At 39.9% G+C, this 21,245-nt stretch overlaps 1 long non-coding RNA gene and 1 pseudogene across 2 annotated transcripts in view; one reads left to right on the top strand and one right to left on the bottom strand.

The window, feature by feature from the left end:
• The window catches only part of LOC118519876 (uncharacterized), a 66,377-nt gene that overhangs the window by 13,907 nt on the left and 31,225 nt on the right, over positions 1 to 21,245 (bottom strand). For both annotated transcript variants that reach the window (XR_013444605.1, XR_013444606.1), the window contains exon 3: positions 1,369 to 1,462. This is a non-coding gene — a long non-coding RNA (uncharacterized LOC118519876). The remainder of the gene's footprint in view (positions 1 to 1,368; positions 1,463 to 21,245) is intronic.
• LOC118538965 (large ribosomal subunit protein uL16-like) lies at positions 6,432 to 16,907 on the top strand (annotated as a pseudogene).

Raw genomic sequence — 21,245 nt, 5'->3', positions numbered from 1 at the left:
GCTCACCCCTTTTTACTGTACTCAGGAAGATCCCATTTTTTAAAGCCTATCTGGGGAAGGGTAGGCGGGGGGTTGCTGGGAGCAACTATCTCATCAACAGAAGGCTAGAGTTCTCATAGCAGCAAACACAGCTCTGGACAAAACAGTGAAGGGGAATGTATAGATTTATTCATGCTTAGCTGCTATCGAAGAGGTCCCAATAAAAGATTAATAATTATATAATTAGACTTTGGGAAAATTACTTAACCTCTCTAATGAGGTGTTACTTTCATTCCTATCAAATGGGGTAATACTAGTTACCTACTGGGGTTGGTGTGAGGGTAAATCAGAAAATCTTTGTAAGGTGCTTGGGACAGTGCTGAACACATAACAAATATTCAGTAGACACAAGGTATTATAATTGTTGTTTTTGTTACTACTGCCTGTCTCTCAAATGTCCATTGCTCTTTACTCTTTGTTAAAACCTGCTTTCAGATGTTTTATTCACCTAGGGAATGGATGAAAAGAATTCAAAGTCTTACCTTCCTTCTTAAATTCTTGATTCCAGAGCAGCACCTAACATGAAGCTCAGGGGGCAAAAAATAATAAAATAAAATAAAATAAAATAAAATAAAATAAAATGTGGGGTCCTCCCAAGGAGCAATTTATTCCAGGCCTATGCAGACATCCACAATGAGGCTGCATAGTGGGAAGGGGACTGGCTTTGGGGCCAAATCTAAGGGAATCCATATAAATTTGGAACTTTGGACAAGTCACTTCAATATCTTGGGTCTCTTTATAATATGAAAAGACTTAAGGCTCTTAGATCAAGAAGTTTTCAAACCTATTTTTCGACATGAAACTATTTATTCAAAAAAATTGTCACAGGGAAATACCTGTCACAGGGAAATAGCTATTCAAATTAAACAGGTCTGGGAGGTAAATTTCGGAAGCCCCTGTCCCCAGACTTCAGGAGGGTCCTGTGAACCCCTAGACTACACAGAGTCGCACTGCATACTTCTTAGTTACATGACCACCCAAATCCCTTCTCGATCTAATGCCCTAGGCATGCTGCCTTCTCTCCTTAAACACCAGGCTAGATTGCCATCATCCTCTGAACCTGCTCTGCTTATACCCACCTTTCACCTTGAGAGGCCTCCTACTTGAAAGGCATTCTGTTTTCTCCTCCATAGGATCTACATCACATCACTAAGCGTCATCTCTTACCCTTGGACCATTCTAAATGGCAGACCTCTTTCATTTGATTGGCGTAATGTTCAAAATTCTATATTGAAATAGCTCTAGGTGAACATGCATTCTGCGGTTCCTAGCAGGCCCCATTCAAACATGTGTATTACCTGCCTGTCCCCTGAAAGCATCTGAACTTACGATGCCAGATCTTCCCTGTCATTCAAGGTCCTGCTCAAGTTCAGAGGTCTCTAGGCACTCTCATCTCCAGCATCTTGTTGTACTTATAATATAGCTGTAACAATAAAAATAACAAACATAAGACAAAGTGGAGAATAATTTAGGGTTTAATTTTGGAGAACTAATTACAAAAAAGAGCAGCTGGTCAACTTTTTCTGGATCTCTTACAACAACTTATAACAAATATGCAATCTCTTCTTGATTGAGTGGTCAAGTATGTGTTCATGGAATAGAATTAAATTCGAAAAGATTCTGCCTGATAATTATGATCAGAAGTATATTAGGATGACACTAATTTCAATTAAGAAAAACCCTCAAAATTTCAAAGGCTTAACACAATAGAATTTAATTTCTTACATACAAGTCCAGTGTGGGAGTACTCAGTATATGGATAACTTAAAAATCTTTTATTTTGAAATAATTTCAGGTTTACAGAGGAATTGTAAAGATGTTACAGAGAGCTCTCAGATACCCATTCCCTAGCTCTTCCTAATGTTACATCTTATATAATCATGGTGCATTTATTAAGACTCTGGAATTAACATCAGTATGACCCTGTTAACGAAACTACAGATTTGAATCAGATTTCACCCGTTTCCCCACCAATGTCCTTTCTCTGTCCCAGGGTCTAACCCAGAATACCACGCTGCATTCACTTGTAATGTCTCTTTAGTTTCCTCTAATCTGTGACAGTTTCTCAGTCTTCCCTTGCTTCTCATGACCTTGGCACTTTTGAAGACTTGTGGTTTGTTGAATGTCCAGCAACTGGGGTTTGTCTGATGTTTTCCCGTGATTGGATTGGGGTTATGGATTCTGGAGAAGAACACCTTCTTACCACATCATATTAGGGGGTACATAATACTCACATGACTTATCTCTGATTATGTTAGCCTCAGTTCTCTTGCTTAAGGCAGTGTCTGTCAGTTTCTCCACCATAAAGTTATGATTTTATCCATCCCATACACCATTCCTTGGAAGCGAGTCCCCAAGACCAGCCCCTATTTGAGGGGAGGAGAACTAAGCTCGATTTTCTGGAGGAAGGAGGAGCCAGGACTTTGTGGACATGTGCTAAAACCACCACCATAATTAATAAATATTTAGGAGGAGATACTTTGAGGCCATGCAAATATTTTTGTCTCCTTAAAGTTTTTCCCATTAATTTTTGCATCCATCAGGGGTCTGCCTGCAGAAATTATTACTATGGTATTCTAATGTTGATTTTCTATTTCTTTCATTCCTTCGACATGTATTCTTTGGAATTGTATTATAACAAGTTTTTCCTTTCTTCCCCACTTATTTTTTATTCAATTATTTATATCAGTGTGAAATCATGGATATTTATTTGCTCTCCGGGTTTATAATCCAAAATTAATGTTATTTATTTTGTTGCTCAAATCTTTCCAGCTTTGATCATTGGGAACACTTTCAGGTTGGCTCCTGCATCTTTTTGACATGCTTCCAACTTTTAAAATTTCTTTTCTGTTTATTTTTATTTATTAATTAATTTATGTTTGAGAACTTTTTACTTTCTGTTACTACAAGATGCTTTAGGGTGATTTTCTGTTGGAGCCCTAGAATCAGCCAGATTTTGAAATGCTGTATTTTCATTTTCGTTTAAGCCAAAATACTTTTAACTTCCACTGAAACTTCCTTTTTGACCCATAAATTATGTAGAAATGCGTTGTTTAATTTCCAAATATTTGACATTTTCATAAATAGCTTTTCATTATTGATTTCTAGTTTAGTTCTGGTATGGGCCAAGAACATACTTTGTATGACTTCTATTTAAAATGTCATAAGGCTTGTGTTACGGCCCAGAATGTGGTCTATCTTGGTAAATGTGCCATGTGCACTTAGAAAAAATGTATATCCTGCTGTTGTTGTTTGGCACATTCTATAAATGTCAACGAGGTCAAGTTGGTTAATAGTGTATCATCTATAGGTGTCCTGATATTTTGTAGGCAAAATATCAATCAATATATTCCAATTAGAATTGTGGATTTGTCTATTTGTCCTTTCAGATCTACCCTTTTTTTTCCTCATGTATTTTGAAGCTTTATTGTTAGGCACACACATTCCTAAGATTATTTAAAGAATTGACCACTTCATCATTATGTAATGTCCCTCTTTTTTAGATTTTATTTATTTATTTGAGAGAGAGACAGTACGGGGGGGACAGGGAGCAGAAGGAGAGGGAGAGAAAGAGCGAGAGAGAATCTCGTGCAGACTCCACGCTGAGCATGGAGCCCCATGTGAGACTTGATCTCATGGCCCTGAGATCTTGATCTGAGCCAAAAACCAAGAGTCAGAGGCTTAACCGATTGCACTACTCAGATACCCCTGTAATGTCCCTCTTGATCCTGATAATATTTCTTGTTCTAAAGTTTACTTTTGCTGTCCTTAACATAGCTACTCCAGTTTTCTTTTGTATAGTGTTTGCATGGTATGCATTACTCCATTGGTTTATTTTTAACCTACCTATGTCTTTATATTTAACGTGGATTTCTTATAAACAGTACATAGTTGAGTCCTAATTTTTTTTAATCCAATATGAAAATCTCTGTCTTTTAGCTGATGTGTTAGACCATTCACACTGAATGGGCTTATACCCGGTTGGATTAAAATCTACCATCCTGTTAGCTGTCTTGTATTTGCTCCGTTTGTTCTTTTTTATTTCCTCATTTCTGCTTTCTCTAGGTATAATTTAACATTCTTGTGAGTACATTTTATCTCTTCTATTGAATTATTATTTATACCTTTTTAAAAACATGTTTATTGGTTTATAATTGGAGTCTACCTACAAAGACTATTACACTGCTTCACATGTAATGTCAGAACTATGTAACAGTATATTTCTAATTCATCCTCCCATCCCTTGTACTTTTGATACACATACAGAGAAGAAGTCACTGTGAAGAGAGAACATAGGGATTTCAAGATGCTGGTCCTCAAGATTGAAGTGATTTGGCCCCAAGCCAAGGAATGTCAGCGGTCACCTGTAGCTGAAAGAGGCAAGGACTAGACTCGCCCCATAGCCTCAAAAGAAAGTATGCCTTGATTTGATTCTGGCCCATGATTCCGATTTTAGACTTCTGGCTTCCAGAACTATGATAGACGAAATCACTGTTGTTTTAAGCCACCGAGTTTGTAGTAATTTCTTACAGCAGCTACCGGAAACCAATACACCTAGGTTTTGTTTTCTCCTTGCTTAGTCTTCTTTGAGCTTCTTGGATCTATAATTTGATGTCTGCCACTAATTTTGACAAATTCTTAGCCGTTGTTTCGTTATTTCTTCAAATATTTCTTCTGCCCTGTTCTTTCTTTCCCTTCTGAAACAAACGTGTTGTATCATTTGGTATTGCCCCATATCTCTTGGATCTTCTGTTTTTCTTCCCGCTCTTTTTTTCTCTCTTTGTATTTCAGTTAGGATAATCTCTGCTGATCTATTATCAAGATCACTGATTATCCCCCTGGCTGTGTTGAGTTTACTGATGTGCCCCTCGAAGGCATTCTTCATCTTTGTTACCGTGCTTTTCATTTCTAGCATTTCCATTTTGTTTCTTCTTATTGTCTTCATCTCTCTGATGAAATCAACTATCCTTGCATGTAATCTACCTTTTCAATTAGAGCCTTTAACATGTTAATTAGAGTAAATTCCTTACTAGTTCCAGTCTCTGTGACATAACTGGAACTGTTTCTGATAATTGCTTTGTCTCTTCAGACTGTGTTTTCCCTTGACTTTTTGTATGCCTCTCAATTTTTTTTTTTTTTTTTTGATGAAAGCTGGACATGTTATGTCGGACAGTAGGTACTAAGGTATACATTTTTTAATGCTTGGAGATAAGCATGCTATTCCTTCTGCTATGCTTTTAGTCTGAAAGTTTGTAGTAACATAATTGTGAGATGGGCTGAGTTTGAAGTTTGCTTTCTACTTGGCTTTGGGTCTTCTCATTGTCATGCTCCTCAAAGGCAATTTTCGTTCTGCAGCTCTCCCAGCTGTATTCCACTATTATTTTCACTTGACACATGTTAGTATGGTGATGGCAGTATGGGGGAGGCTGGCATTCTCTGATGTTCTGCTTTAGCTTCTGTCTTGAGCAGGTGCTATAATTCTCCCCATCCCCCTCTGTGAGCACTTGTGGGTCCCAATAGGAATATCCTGCAAGAAGGTGTGAGCTTTTCTATGTCCGCACCTAAGGGGCTTTATACTCTCATACTAGCCCACACTCCGCCTTTAGCAATTTGATTTAAAAAAAAAATTCTAGCTAAATCCTCTTCCCAGCTTATGTGGTTTCTGGCAACCTCTGTGCCAGGTAAGTAAATGCTAACATTCTGTTCTTCCCTACCGTCACCCATCTATCTCCAGATTTCAGGTCAGTTGTTTGCCCTCTGATCTCAGTTGTCTCCCGTGTTCAATACAAAGCCATTGCTTTCAAGTTTGTTTACCCTTTTGTTGTTGCTGAAAGGATGAAAGCAAAACTCTTTCCAGCTCTCTATGGCTTGGAGATCCAAGCTGAAACTGGTGGATGAAATTTTTCATGCATCGATTCAGGGACCTAGGTTCCTTCCTCTTGTGGTTTTACCATTCACTAGGGCTCATATGTAATTATTTACATTCACAGTAGGCTTTTACTTAGGATATATTCTTAGACGTTAAATGACTGGGTGTTGCAGTGTGTGTTCTCCAGGAAGCTGACGCTAGGTTGGAGATTACCTTGCAGAACTTTGCTAGGAAGTACTCTTAGAATCAAAACCTCTGGAAAGGAGGGGGGAAAGCAGGACTGGGCAGAGGGGGAAGTTCAGTTGTGATAGAACCTCAACAAAGGTTCAGTTGACCCCATGGGAAGCTCTGCAGCAGAGATGGCCCAAAAGAGTTGTCCTATATGCAGTGAGGAAGCTAGGCCTTTATATTTCTGCATCATCAGGTCATTGCACATGGGCTAGTCCAAAGTCATACGTTGGCAAGGTGGATGTCTCCATCTGAGAATAATTTCTAGTGAGGGCTGAGAGCTGAGGACCATCACATGGCAGCAGCTGGAGGAATAAGCCCTGAAGAGGATCTGGGCAATGCATCACAGCTTCTACTAGATCAAGTCAAAGCATATGCCTATTTTAAGGCTCTCAGTGGATACCATCAAAAATTTCACGATTTCACAAAAATTGCTCCAGAAATGGTATAATCTTTTGTAGTTAGTTTTCTCATCTATAAAGTAAAAATAATTTTAAAAAAATCTACCTCACAGTTTTCACTGTGAGAATTAAATGAGTAAATATTTACAGTATGCTTAGGACAGTGGCCAATATATACTAAATGCTAAATTCTTGTTAGCTATTGTTATTGTGGTGGTGGTTATCATTTCACACTGGCACCAGCAGTGAAGCCTTTTCATTAAAAATAAAAATTTCTGGAGTGCCTGGGTGACTCAGTTGGTTAAAATGTCTGCCTTTGGCTCAGATCATGATCTCGGGGTCCTGGGATCAAGCCCCACTGAGTGGGGAGTCTGCTTCTCCCTCTACCTCTGCCCCTCCTCCTGCTCATGTGCATGCACACACAAACTCTCTCTCTTAAATAAATAAATAAGATCTTTAAAGAAATAAAATAAAAAATAAAAATAAAAATTTCCAACCTAAGACCACCTTGCATTTCTTCTACTGTCAATTATCTGTTCATGTCCCTTATTTTCTGTTAAGATGTTATTTTTTTCTTATTGATTTGTGCGAATTTTCTCATTTATTTAGAATATTCATCATTTACTAGTCATATAAGTCATATAAACTAGAAACATATTTCTAGCTTCTTGTCTATCTTTTAGCTTGTTTAGATTATTATATTTTGATATATTTGCTGTACAGAGCCTAACCAGTGGATCAATGTCAAAATAACATTAATGATAATTATAATTATACAGATATTGTTTAATGTCAGCTAACCTGTAGTGAGTATTTACTATCCTAGTGTGGTAAGAGGTACTGATTCATTCAGGCATTATCTTATTTCATTCTCACCACAAACTTAAGAGGTAAGATCTTCTTTTATGCCCACTTGATAGATAAGAAAACCGAGGATTAGAGAGATTAAATACCTTGCTCCAAACTGGTAAGTGGTGAAATTCAGATCTGTTAGTTCCACAGTCAACATTTCCCAAGACGCAGTTCGTGAAACACTATCCTGGGCAATACTACATATGCACTCATGTGCAAATATGTGCCCACACACAAACACGCGTGAGTGTTCCATAGTCAAATCAATGTGGTAGAGCCTTGAATATCTGATTCCAGACCTAGTCCATAGATATTAGCATATTAATAACTCTAAGGGATACTTTATTATTTTTTTTATTTATTTATTTTTTTTAAAGATTTTATTTATTTGACAGAGAGAGACACAGCGAGAGAGGGAACACAAGCAGGGGGAGTGGGAGAGGGAGAAGCAGGCTTCCCGCCGAGCAGGGAGCCCAATGCGGGGCTCGATCCCAGGACCCTAGGATCATGACCTGAGCCGAAGGCAGACGCTTAACGACTGAGCCACCCAGGCGCCCCTAAGGGATACTTTAAAGAAAGAAACTTGTTCAACTTGTGTAATCCGGGGTTTTCCCAAGAATGATTTCGTCGTGATCTTTTACTTCCCACTATACCACCAACCCACTACAGAAATAATGTTCTCTTTCCCCACCCTTGGTAAAATGCCACACCATGCTGCTCAATCTCTCAACCAGAGGAGGTCTTCAGCACCCAGCTGTCTGGGATTCTGTTCAGTCATCATCAGTACGGATGAAAACAAAGAGAGCGGCCTAATGAAATTAGCTAGTGACTCAAAGTGGAGAGGAAAAGCTGCTACACTAGGTAACAAAATAAGGATTTAATAATCTGGAACAATGGACAGAAGTAAATAAGATAAGATCTGACAGGGACGAATGTAAAATCTTGCAGTTAGGTTAAAACAAAAATCAATGACGAGTACAATTTAGGAGAGAGCTTGATTTCACAGTAGTTTGTGTGAGGAAGCCTGGGGGATTTAATTGATCATAAACCCAATTAAAAAACAATTAAAATGTATTCAACAAGCAAGGAACTATGGTTTTAAACCTGCATTAATACAAAGGTAGTGTTCAGAGTGGCTGAGATTGATACCCATTACCTTGGCTGATGTCTGGAGCATAGTGGTATTCCTGGCCAGTGCTTCAGGACAGGCAACGAATGGCAATCCAGAATCTATCCAGATGGTAGTTGACTTAGATAATAAGGAGGCCACCTTGTGACCAGTAGTAGAACCAACGCAAACTGTTTAGTCTGGCAAGAGTAGATTTGGGGTAGCTGTTGGGATTGGATGATCGTACTGGGTATTCTTCATTTGTCTCTCCCTATTCATTTATTCTCCATCTTTTCCCACTGGGCTCTGTATCCTAGGAGGCTCCCTGCCCTTTACCTGTCAGTGGGAGGCACTAGGGGAGATTAGAGTGTGGGAAGAGCGTGAAGTGGGTATTTATTCCCTTGGCTGCCTCCCTACTGGCTTGCTGGGTGGTCCTCTTCTCCAGCTTCAGCTACTCTTTCTGGCCTCCAGTAAGCTTTCCTTCCCCTTGACCCTTCAGGCTTAAGATCCTGCTCTTGTTAGCTCTGGGGTGCTCCTCAGATTCACTTAACCCTGCTCCCATCTTTGTAAATCCCCTTTTATCATTCTGTCCTCAATTACCCTGCCTGAGTGTGTGATTTGTGTCCTGCTGGGGCCAGATTCATACGGATGCTGGAATGATTAGGATGATGGCCTTTGAATATTTCAAGGGCTGTCATATGGAAGAGGGTGGAATTAACACAGAGAGTAGAAGTTACAGGAAGATTGGATTCAGGTACTCATTTAGCTAATCTTATTAAGCCTCTACTACGTGCCAAGCATTGTGCTTCGAAAGCTCAGAGCAAAGGGAGTTCATCTAGGTTAGAAGTTAGAGAGGCCTCCCAGAAAAAGACTTGCAAGATGAGCAGGGAGAGATAGGACCACCTGACCAGGATTGTTCCCAGAAGAGGAATTCATAGGTGAGAGGGTTGGAGGGCTGAGAGCAAAGGAGGCTTATTCCAGAAAATGAAAGGAAACCCAATGTTGAGTGTCTCTCTCTTCTAGGTGGATGAGAAGATATCATCAAGGATGAGGCCGAGAGTGGGGAGGGCCAAACATGCAGAGCTGTTGTGAATGTGGACTTGATCCCGAGGGCCCTGGGAGCCCCTTGATAGGTGTAAAGCCTATCAGAGACCCCTAGTATGATTTTTCTCTTTCCATTGTAGAGTGAAGGGAGCAAGAATGCTCAAGGATCAGAGATATTTCACCAAGGAGTGAGCAGCCAGTTCTTGGTAGCAGCCAAGGAGAGCCTTCTTCTTCTTGGATGACAGCTTCAGGATATTTCCAAGGGGGAAGCCACACTGAGTGGGAAGTTGGACTCGCAAACATCTGTGGCCCTTTCTAATTCTGAAAATTCTGAGACTCCTCTGCTCCGGCCCCCATGCCTCACAGAGGGAGAGAAGGCACCAGAGTTAGAGAATCCATTCACTGTCATCCAAAGCTGGCAGTGAGAAGTCATTCTCTTCTTTCCCAGCCTCCCCTCCCGGAGCCTAGAAAGCAGGATACATGTCCAGACCCGAGCCTCTGGGAATACACAGGCCTCTAGTGTTTGTGCTCTTCCCTCGGCCCAGCTGACGCAGGAGGGGCACCAGCCATTGCAAGTTCCAGAAAATAGCTCTGCCAGCCTCCGACCTTCAGGCCTGCTCACAGTTGGCTCTGTGGTCTAGGATATTAGGCGATTTCACTGGTGCTTTTGTTTTTTTCTTTTAAAATTCAACCCACCAGAGAGTCAAAAAGCAAACCCCTCAGGCCCTGGGTCAGCGTCCCAGTAGGGGCCCCGGGCAAGGTCTGGGGGCTCCTAAAGCCGGGCAGCGTCCAGCACAGCAGCCCTCTTCTTCTGGAGCCCCCTCTCGGGGCCTGGGCAGATCTGTGTGTGATAACACAGCTGTGTGCAAATGCCAGCACTGGGGCGATAATTATAGAAACCTTCTCTTTATGCTTGAATGGGGGCCAAGGCATGGCCCTGGCAGCGAGGGGGGTGCGAGGCTGCAAAACTGGCACTCTTTAGAGCGAGTTGGCTTTTGCAGCCTGCACGGGCACGCAAGGTATGCCAGGGAGCCCATGTTAGCAGAGCCTGTTGTCAAGTGCCCCTAGTGCCCACTACTGCTCTTACCTCGGCCCCAGTCTCTTTGTTCCTCACCAGACTGCAGCAAACATGGCAGTCTGGCGGCAAGGCTCGGTTTTCTAGCTCCTCTTCCACTCAGCTGTTCCCGGGACTCCTCTTCTGGCCCCACAGCCTACTCCTCTCTTTCTCCAGCCCCTGGAATGGGTACCTATCCCTTAACATTCCAGGTATAGAATAGGTTTCATCAGAGCCGGGCAGTCCCTGCTCTTGGACTACAAGGACACCGGAAGCAGCTTAGGTTTCCAGACATTTCTAATGGCCTTCCATGAAGACGGACTTCTTTTGGCTGAAATATCCAGTAGCGAAAGATAATTAGAAAATTATCCATCTAGGGGCGACTGGGTGGCTCCTTCGGTTAAGTGGCTGACTTCGGCTCAGGTCATGATCTCTTGGTCCTGGGATCGAGCCCCACCTGGGGCTGCTTAAGATTCTCTCTCCTTCTGTCCCTCCCTCTCCCCTACCCCCCACTCATGTGCTCTCTCTCTCAAATAAATAAATAAAATCTTTAAAAGAAAAAAGAAAATTTTCAATCTATGCTTTGAGTCGTAACTTTAACAAGAGCATGGGCCAAGTCCTCCTAGTCCAGCCAGGATCACCACTCCAGGGCAACAGGAGGGACCTTCAAGGGGTGGGGCGGGGAGAAGGAAAGAAGGAGCTGTTGTGAGAGTGGCAGCCTTGACGGAGGGAGCAAAGCATAATGAAGTGAATGTGCGAGGGTTACATTTCCTTTATGGAAAGTCTGCTATTCTCAAAAAGCAACTTCCTCTACAGGCATTTTTGCTTTTTCCAATAAAGGCGAAGAAGTGCAGTTTTATGTAACACATATAACAGGGAAAGTAGAACGGTGACCTTGGGAAAATTACAGCATTAAAAGTAATAAGCCTGCCATTGCCGATAAACCACACAGACACCATGCCGTGCTATCTTGAGTATAAAGGTGACATTTTTACAGTTATTCCAATAGTAACTTCTCTGACTGCAACTGCATTTGGAATATCATGAGACTCTTTCCAGAGTTTGAGGATCTCTGATGGTTCGTCCTTCAGGGCCCAAGTCAGGCATCCTGTTCCTAAAAATGCTCCCCAGCCTGGGATGGGACACCTGGGTGGCTCAGTCGGTTGAGCATCTGCCTTCGGCTCAGGTCATGAGCCCAGGGTCCTGGGATCAAGCGTCCCCACCCCATGGACGGGGAATGGGTCCCTGCTCAGCGGGGAGCCTGCTTCTCTCTCTCCCCGTGCTTATGTTCTCTCTCTCTGTCAAATAAATAATTTTTTAAAAATCTTTTTTTAAAAATGCCCCAAGGCTGGGTTTTCTGCTCCCACAGTATCTCCCTCTCATGCAAATGATCTCCATCATCGGTAACTGTTTACTTCTCTTTTCCACCCACTAGATTACGAGCTTCCTGAAGACAAGAAGCACATAATCATTTCTGAATCCCTGGTGTTTGCCAGGGCCTGGCTTGACAAATGTTTGGAGAGTTGAACAACTAATGAGCCCTATTTCTTGCCTTATCCTTTAAACCAATGATAATACAAGTGGGAGCCAACTAAGTTAAATTAGATACATTGACTAATCCCTTCTATCCCCAAGATGCTGTAATTTTAGAACGTGCTGTTTTCTGCCTACATCAGGAAGTGAATGAGGTTCTAAGGCAAGATAATTGTTTAGCTACATAAGAATGTTAAAAGGGAAAAAAAAGGATGTCTCCTAAGCAGAATCCTTCATTTAAAAGGGGGAGGTAAAGTGTGCCAGGGGTGGACTGGAATTTAGGCCAGGCGTATACAAAGACGTATGCACAAAATTATAGAGACATAGAAACATGAGTTCTCATTGTTAACAGAGCAAGGTCAGGAACTGAAGTCCAGAAACAGTGACAACCAAAATTCTGACTGCAAGAAAAAAATTTCCTTTTTTTCTGAAAAGGAAAACTCTGACTTTATAAAGATAAGTTCAGAACGAAGGTGAAGCTTGATCCTTTTCAGGATCAGTGGCTCAAGGGAGGTAGAAACCATTGGTAATCAATACAGAAAAGGCAATTTAATTGGGTTTTTATTGTTTTTAAAAGAAAAATGTATAACATTAGACTTTTCTGAGTTATACAAAAGGAATAGAGAACATAAAAAAATTCAGTAAATAAAACAAATAAAATATATACGCATTTCCATTCTCTCTTGTCCATAGTTGCTGGAATAAGTAAGAAAGAAGATTGGAGAGAGAAAGAGAGAGATGGATTGGGAGAGGCTCCAGATGCATTAACACAAGATGCAGGAATACACCTGTAAACCCACATGGACACACGAACATAACTAGAAAAAGACACACTCAAACAAAGACCCAGATAAAGGTTTCCATATGGCTTAGAATCATGCTTCATTTTTGACTTCTGAGATCTACATTTCTCATGTACGAGTTTATGAGACTGATGTTTGTGGTCTGTGTGTGTATGTGTCTGTGTGTGAGAGAGAGAGAGACAGACAGACAGAAAACAACTCTCTAAAGGAATTGACATAAAAGGTATGATGAGAATCTTTGTTCAGAGTAAGGACTATTTTAAGTAGGGAATATTTTGAGATTTTGAATGGATCCCTTTGCAAACTTAACTTGGTTGCCGAAAGAGACAACATGGTATTGTCTGGGGCAGGGTCAGAAAATAAGTTCCACTGACTGTCGTTTCTCTCCTTAGATATCTGAGTCATCTATTTGTCTTCAGCTCACACTAGTCAGAATCCTGCAGTGGGAGGGGGTTTGGGGTGCTCACACTGCTGTTAACACACTGCTTCCTCCATGACCCAGTGAAAGGGGGGAAACGAAGTCAGCATATAAGGTTTTTCCATCTTAGAAAAGAGATGCTTGAACAGAGAACCATTCATTGACACAAGATAATTAATCACAGCCCACCGATGTGTCTACTGAATTTGTCATGGGAAACATGTCTGGGTTCGTTCCATGCTAAACCTTTGAATTTTTTTTATTCTTATGTAGCTGCATAGTGGAGATATCCTCCAGATAAGCAACTCTGCCCAGCTGTGTCACCCCTATTATTGCACCTTTTGAAAATATTCTACTTTCTTATTCAATTCCATAGCTATTGATTCAGAAAAAGATAGTATGTAACAGTGTGGGCTTATTATTTCATGAATTTAATGTGCTCATGAATCATTGAATGTCTTCTGTCACTGACTGCTTCTCGTGCCCATGTTATTATGTATTATTGATCCACAGTGACTTTGTAATAAAATCAGTTTTCTTTTTATTCTTTCTATTGATGTTCTAGTCAATGTCATTTAAAACTCTGCTAACTCAATTGTATCCATTTTGTTTTGCAGACAGAAACTTCCTTTGAGTTTATTCTATGGGCCAGGCATTATGCTAGCCACTGGACTCAAACGTCTTATGGCCGTGACTCCACGCTGCCAAATGGCTTCTAGATTTGCTCGTTGATTCATAAACTGATTTCACTTCTCAGCTCGCTAACGGGTTTCAATTAAATGAAGCATTATCATAAAAAGTTCTTTAACCAGGGAAAAGACACCTACTTAGGTGTGTGTTTTAAACAAACCAGCATCAAACATCTTGGCCATATGGTAAAATATGACCAATAAAAATGTTTATAAACTGTAGCTTTTTCCTCTCAGGATAGAAGTGGTTTACAGGAAAGGAGATATTCGAGTCTTAGATGAGATCAGGGCTTAGCTGTGCTGATCCTGCATGAAGGGGGGTCAGAGGCTTGAGTTTGGGTCCCTTAACAAGATGGATGGAATCCTAGTTGTAGCATCCACAACACTGATGAGATCCTCCACTGATTACTCCTCTTGACCAGAACTGAGCCAGGCCTTTTTTGTTTCTCTCTCTGGAGTAGAGGTCTACTCCATTTTTCTTCTTAAAAAGTAGAATTTAATAATAAAAATAAGAACAATTATTTGGCTATGGCATAATGACCAGCACAAAGTTAATTCTGATTCCACGGTATAGTTTAAGCCAAAATACGCTCCCTTTCTGAACTCTCAATATGGCTAAAATGACTTTTTCTTCTTTTTTCCCCAAAAGCAGAAAATCATAACCATATTCTACAAGGAAATATCTAAAACTCTATCTGAGACTTGCCTTGTTTTTTCTTAGTCTTCAAGATTAGCTAATACTGACAGAATTTTAGATCTTTGACTATAAGTCAAACTGAAATAAGCATTACAAAATAGGTATTAAAATAAGCAGAGAAGAAAGAGAAATTTATTATACTGGAGGATGAAGATGCATGTTTCACAGAGGCGAGAAACTGTAAGGAAATCAGCTGATTCATAGACTATCCAAAATATTTTGATAAAGAGAGAAAGAAGAAAAGATGATCAGGTCGAAGTGAAGGCATGCCAGTGTTATTGTGTTTGAGGTATGTTTGGGGAACAAGGAATGGTTTAATGTGGCCATGACATATGATTGGGAGTAGCTGGACACCAGGCCAATGAAATATTTTTAAGCTAATTCCTAAGCATTACTAGTGGGAATCAGAAAGAGTATCAGGAGGTAAATCGTCAGTGTATATAAATACAGCCAGACCACTTCATTGATCTGTATCTACAAAACCTGCCAAATCAGAAACAGAATCTTTTCTCTCCCAGACATTTCATTCTGAATCCCAGGCAGGGGAATGGTAATAATCATTATTGGCTCAATTGCTTTAGACCCAAAGTAACAGATATCTATTGTTTTAAATAACCCTGCAACACAATTTCTCTCCCCTAGCCAAAAAAATAAATCTGTAGATCAGCTGGGTGGTTCTTCCTATCTGGGCTAAGCTAAGATGATCGCCATGTGGAAACGCTCCTGTGTCAGTGGTTAGTAGGCAGAGCAGCTAGGCACTGGCTGGTCTGTGATGGCCTTGCTTGAGATGGCTCTCCTCCTTGTGACCGCTCATGTCCCCAAAGGCTGGTCCGGTGTTGTTCACATAGATCTCCAGGGTCCAAGGGAGCAAGGAGAAGTACACCGGACCTTATGAAGCTTAGGCTTGGAACTGCAACACTACTGCATTCTATTGGCAAACCAAATCACAGGGCTAGTCCAGTTTCATGGGATGGGGATACAAACACCACCTTTGATGGGAGAAGTTTCCAAGTCAGGTTGCAAAGGGAATGGATTCAGGGGAGCATGGACAGTTGTGCCATTTTTGTAATCAATCTACCTTGGAATAGGAAGCTTAAAAATTGGAAAGCAGTTATCAGGTTAAGGGAGCGTCTCCTAGGTTGGAAAGAGTTAAAGTGTTGTTTGGTAGTGATGAATTGCATCCAGTTGTGTCTTTGTTTTTGTTTCTTCTTTCACAGTGGCATCTTGCAAAATTAAAGATCACAAACTTAACTAGATCAAGAGCCAAAAGTTATACTGGAGTTAGAATCTTGTTTTAAAAAAGAAATTCACTTCTTTAAGTCTAGCCCAAAGCATATAGTGAGATAATCCCTTATCCATGAAAAAAAACAAACAAAAACAAAACAGTTTTAGGAAGAGCTGAGATTTCATGAAGAAATATACAAAACTTATTTTCAATCTTGATTTGAACCAATTCAACTGGAAGTCCTAATTTCATAAATGTCGGTTTGGATACAAAGCAAAGTTTTGTAGCTTGTAATTACGCAACAAGTGGCGAGATAGAAAAGATACTATCTTCTCTTTGCCCTTGGCGTGTCACTGAAGATCCTGGTGTTGCCATGGGCTGTACACTGCCCAATGTTACCGGTATTGTTAAGAACAAGTCATTCATCCAAAGCCTCACTCCTGCAGAGGTGTCCCTGATGCCAAGATCTGCAACCAGATGAATAGGAGCTGCTCTCCTCTGAAGCCCTGGAGGCTGTCCGTATTTGTGTCAACAAGTATGGGGTGAAAAGCTGTGACAAAGATGGTTTTCACGTCTGAGTGGTGGCTCTACCCCTCTCACTTCATCCTTATCAACAAGATGTCCTATGTTGGTTCCAGACAGGTATGCAGGGTGCCTTTGGAAAGTCCCAGGGCACAGTGGCCAGGGTCCACATTGGCCAAGTCATCATGTCCATCTGTCCCAAGCTGTAGAACAAGAAGCATGTGACTGAGGTCTTACACAGGGCCAAGTTCAAGTTCCCTGGCTGCCAGAAGATCCACATTTCCAAGAAGTGGGGCTTAACTAAGTTTGATGCAGATGAATTTGAAGACATGGTGGCTGAAAAGTGGCTCTTCCCAGAAGGCTGTGGGGTCAAATACATCCTTAATCGTGGCCCCCTGGACAAATGGCAGTCTCTGCACTCATGAGAACCTTGGCACTGCCCCCTCCTTATTCATGGCCACCAATAAATCCTACTTCCTGTCTAACAGAGAGAGAGAGAGACAGAGAGAGAGAGAGAGAGAGAGAGAGAGACTAGCTTCTCAGGAAAACCACATTTCCTTCTTGCGGGGGAGGGGGAAGTGAACTTCTATTGCCTTCTGATGGCAAATAACTTAAATTGCAAAAACCAGCCTAAAGACCTATTACCGTCATAAGCTTTGTAGCCTGTTTAACTTTGTTTTCAGTATGTGTTTGCCTAATAAATCCTAATTTTGATCAAGGAATAGCCCAGACTCAATTTCTCCAAATACCACTGGTAGAGATGCAATGAACACTGTTCCAAGAGTACAAGGAATGGAGAAAGTGGGCTTACAGTTGTGGTGTTAATGTTATATGCTCTTGATTTTTCTGCACCCTGATTTCCTCAACTGCTAAATATGGATGCCTTAAACTTTTCCTGCATAAAGGTTATAAGTACAAATGAAATCACATTTAAAAAGTACTGCATGCCTTGCTGGGAGATTAAATTGGAATAGAGGTAGTTTTGGTGTCAAAAACCTTCGATTTTTGCACACTTCTTGACCCAAGAATTCCACTTTTAGGGAATTATTTTAAGGAAATAATTAGGGATGTACATAAAGCTTTAGCTGCAAGGACACTTATTCCTCTAATTTCATGACAGCAGAAATACTGAAAATCACAAAAATGACCCAAATTAGGGGTTTGGATAAATAAATTACAGTAAATCCATACATTGAAGTGCTAAACAGCAGTGAGAAATGATGATCTGGAGAATTTTTATGAATATATACTGAATAGTTTACATGTCACTAAATGAAAAAGCATGGAGAAAATGATATGTTTAGTGTAATTACATTTTTGAATTAAATATGTGTATAAAAAGACTGAGAGAATATGCTCTAAAATGTTATCAGTGGTTATCTATGTTGGAGATAGGAATGGCTTTTATTTTCTTATTTTTGCTTAACATTATTTTCTACATGTATTACTTTTATATAATAACTTTTATTGTTTTTTCCTTATTATAAAGGTTTATGGAATAAAATTTATAAGTATAAAGCATTTTTTATTCTTACTTCTTGAATCAGGACACTATAATAATGAGAACTCAAATTCAAAAGTCTGCATCTTTAAGAGCTTTGCCAACTGACATTTGTCCTTGTCACAGACAAAACACTTTTCTATTTATGTTTACAGCATTGAAAAATGCACAGTATCCTACAGCACAAGGAGGGAGATTTATAATAAAGCCCTTCATCTCGGTGCAGGAGTATACCTGTAAATCATTCAACAGACTCACATTAAGTATAAGCCTCAAAGCAGCAGATGTATCAAACAAACAATAAAATTTGAGTGTGTCTGCACTATCTGCATCTTTGTTTCTCTGTGTAAGCACGAATATCTTGCTAAACTCTCTGTTCCAGAGCCATCTCATTGTTCATTCAACATATATTTACTTTGGGACTATGTATTATCACCTGAGCCTGGTACCATGATTCTGGAAATTAGGTTGCTGGTGGTTCCTTGGAATCAGAGTCGTTGCAAACACTCAACAATGCCCCTAACAAAGTGTAGGTCCTATATGTAATATCAAATAAGCAAAATACATTAGCTCTGCCCTCAGGAAACTTATTTTCTGGTTAAGAAGGAAAAAAAGGCATACATTGAATGAGTAGGAAAAAAATGCCATTCATCCTTTCTTTCAACAAGATTTATTTGGAACTTATTAATGATGGGCAACTTGCCAGACAGAGTGCATAGGATATATGGTACAAAGTTAGAATATAATTCAGAATCAATTTATGCCAAAAGGTGTAATTTAGAAAAGGGAGGGAGTAATATTAGCCCCCACAAAACTTGCTTCAGAGCTGGAACAGACCTTCGGAGCATCTTGTCCAAACAAACCTAGCATGATTTTATAGAGGTAGAAATTGCATAGGTGGGGAAGTTTTCCTAGTAGAAATAGAGCGTGGGATGGGGTTGAAATGAGGGCCAGAATTTGATGGAGAGAATGACAGAAGAGTACTTTTCCAGAGGAGGAAACAAAGATTCTGAACTGGGCAAGTATATGACCTATAAGTGAGCCTAAGAAATAAGAACAGAAGCTGAACATTTACCCAAGGTTCAAACACAGAGAGAAAGGTTCTCTATTGATTCACAACAAATACCAGTCATTAAAGAATGAAGCTCTTTAAGGACATTATTCTCCCTGAAAAGAGAGATGGAGAATAGATATACAGTCCCAAATAGTTGCTCACCTTTACTCCTAAAGACAAACAAATAAAATTAAGGGCTGAACATAAATGAACAATTATGAAAAGCCATAGGCTGGGAAGGGGAGGGGGGAAGTCCTGAGGTTTCTCCAGCCATACAGATACTTCTAAGATGATGTTTTTGAAGTTGGAGTGAAAAGAACTGGGCATGAATTCCAGCTCTCCCACTTACTACAGCACTAAGTCCTCTTGAGATCATTTCTTCATTTTAAAATGGAACAATCATATTTCCACTTCTAGTCAGGGTAGAGCAAGAGGCACCAGATTTATATTCCTGCCTGAAACAATCACAGAAACCAGACAAAATATTTGAAGCAACAGTGTTCAAGTCACTGAAAATCAGACAGTGAAGGACAGTGATCCCTGAGAGAAGGAAAAATATGAGGTGAAACCTATGATCACCCTGCCTTACTGTTTGAGAGTGTTTCCAGGCTGTGGTGCAGAAAGGGGAACCCAGGCAGAGCTTTGTGGTCTCCCTGAGTTGGGGAGACAGATCTGAGAGTCTGGGAGGACCAAGGTAACTAGAGATAGCTGGTCAAAATACCAGAAAGGAGAGAGGTGCACAATGAGAGAGTTCTGTGAAGATCTTCAAAAGGTTCCACTCAAGTACTTAGGAGAGTATTGATCAGAGCATGTGTGTGAATAAACCATCAGAGAAAATCAGAGATAACTGTGGCTAATACACTGAGCCAGGATAATATGTAATCACCAACCAGGCTGGGAAAAGGTGTAATTCATGGGGCATAGGTAGAGTATTCAAGAAGTTCTTGCCTTAGTAGGGAATAATTAGCTCTAGACCTACCTAACAAATCATAAAAACACTACCTGAAATGACTGAACTATTTTCAAATAATGTAACTACATCCCTGAGCAAAACTGAAGAATACTTATAGGAATATAAATATATCTAGAATCCAACAAGGTAAAGTTCAAAATGGCTGGCATCAAATCAAAGATTGCAAGGCAGGCAAAAAAAAAGTGGAAAATAAGACCCATAATAGAAGAATAATCAATCACTCACTCAAATCCAACCCAGTGTTGGCACACAGATATTAGAATTAGCAGATAAAAACTCTAGTTATTATTACTATATTCTATATGTAGAAACAGGAAAAATTTAAAAAAATCAAACTTCCATACCTGAGAAAACATGGAAAATACCATGAAAACTACCGTGTTTGAGACAAAAACAAAACAAAACAAAACAGTGAATGGGATTAACAGAAGATTAGAAATAGCAGGAGTAAAGACCAGTGAATATTAGGACATAGCAATAGAAACTATCCAAAATGAAAAACATAGAGAAAAAAAGACTCAAAAAAAAAAGAAAGAAAGAATGAGGAAAAAAAGAAGAAGGAAAAAAAGAAAGGAAGGAAGGAAAGAAAAGAGCATTAATAGGCTGTGGGACAACTTCAAGCAACACAAAGGGTATGTAATTGGAGTCCTTGAGGGAGGAGGGAGGAACAGAAAAAAGTCTTGAAGAAACAATAGGTATAAGTTTTCCAAATGTGATGAAAACTGTAAAGCCAGAGATCTAAGAATCTCAATGAACCCCAAACACACACAAAAAAAATAAGGAAACTATTCCAAAGTGCATAATAATCAAATTGTTCAAAATCAGTGATAAAGAGAAAATCTTAAAAGCAGCCAGAGAGAATATGCTATGTTATGTACAGCAGAATAAAGGTAAGGATGACATCATATTTGTTGTCATAAACAATACAAACTCAAAGGCAGTAGAAAAACATCTTTAAAGTACTAAAAAAAAAAAAAAAAAAACTCTGTCAACCTACAATTCTATGTGTAGTCAAAACCATCTTTCAAAAATGAAGTCAAAATAACAACTTTTTAAGATATAACATTGAAAGAATTAATCACCAGAATACCATCAGTACAAGAAATATTAAAGGAAGTCTTCAGGCAGAAGGAAAGCAATACCAGAAAGAAATGTGGATCTATACAAAGGACTGCAAAGCTCTAGAAATGGTAACTACCTGGGTAAATTTGTGAAAATCTTATTTATGATTTAAA

This window comes from Halichoerus grypus, chromosome X (genome assembly GCF_964656455.1).
Source record: "Halichoerus grypus chromosome X, mHalGry1.hap1.1, whole genome shotgun sequence".
Lineage (NCBI taxonomy): Eukaryota > Metazoa > Chordata > Mammalia > Carnivora > Phocidae > Halichoerus > Halichoerus grypus.
The sequence above is the reverse complement of the archived record's forward strand: the minus strand, read 5'-3'. Positions and strand labels throughout refer to the sequence as shown.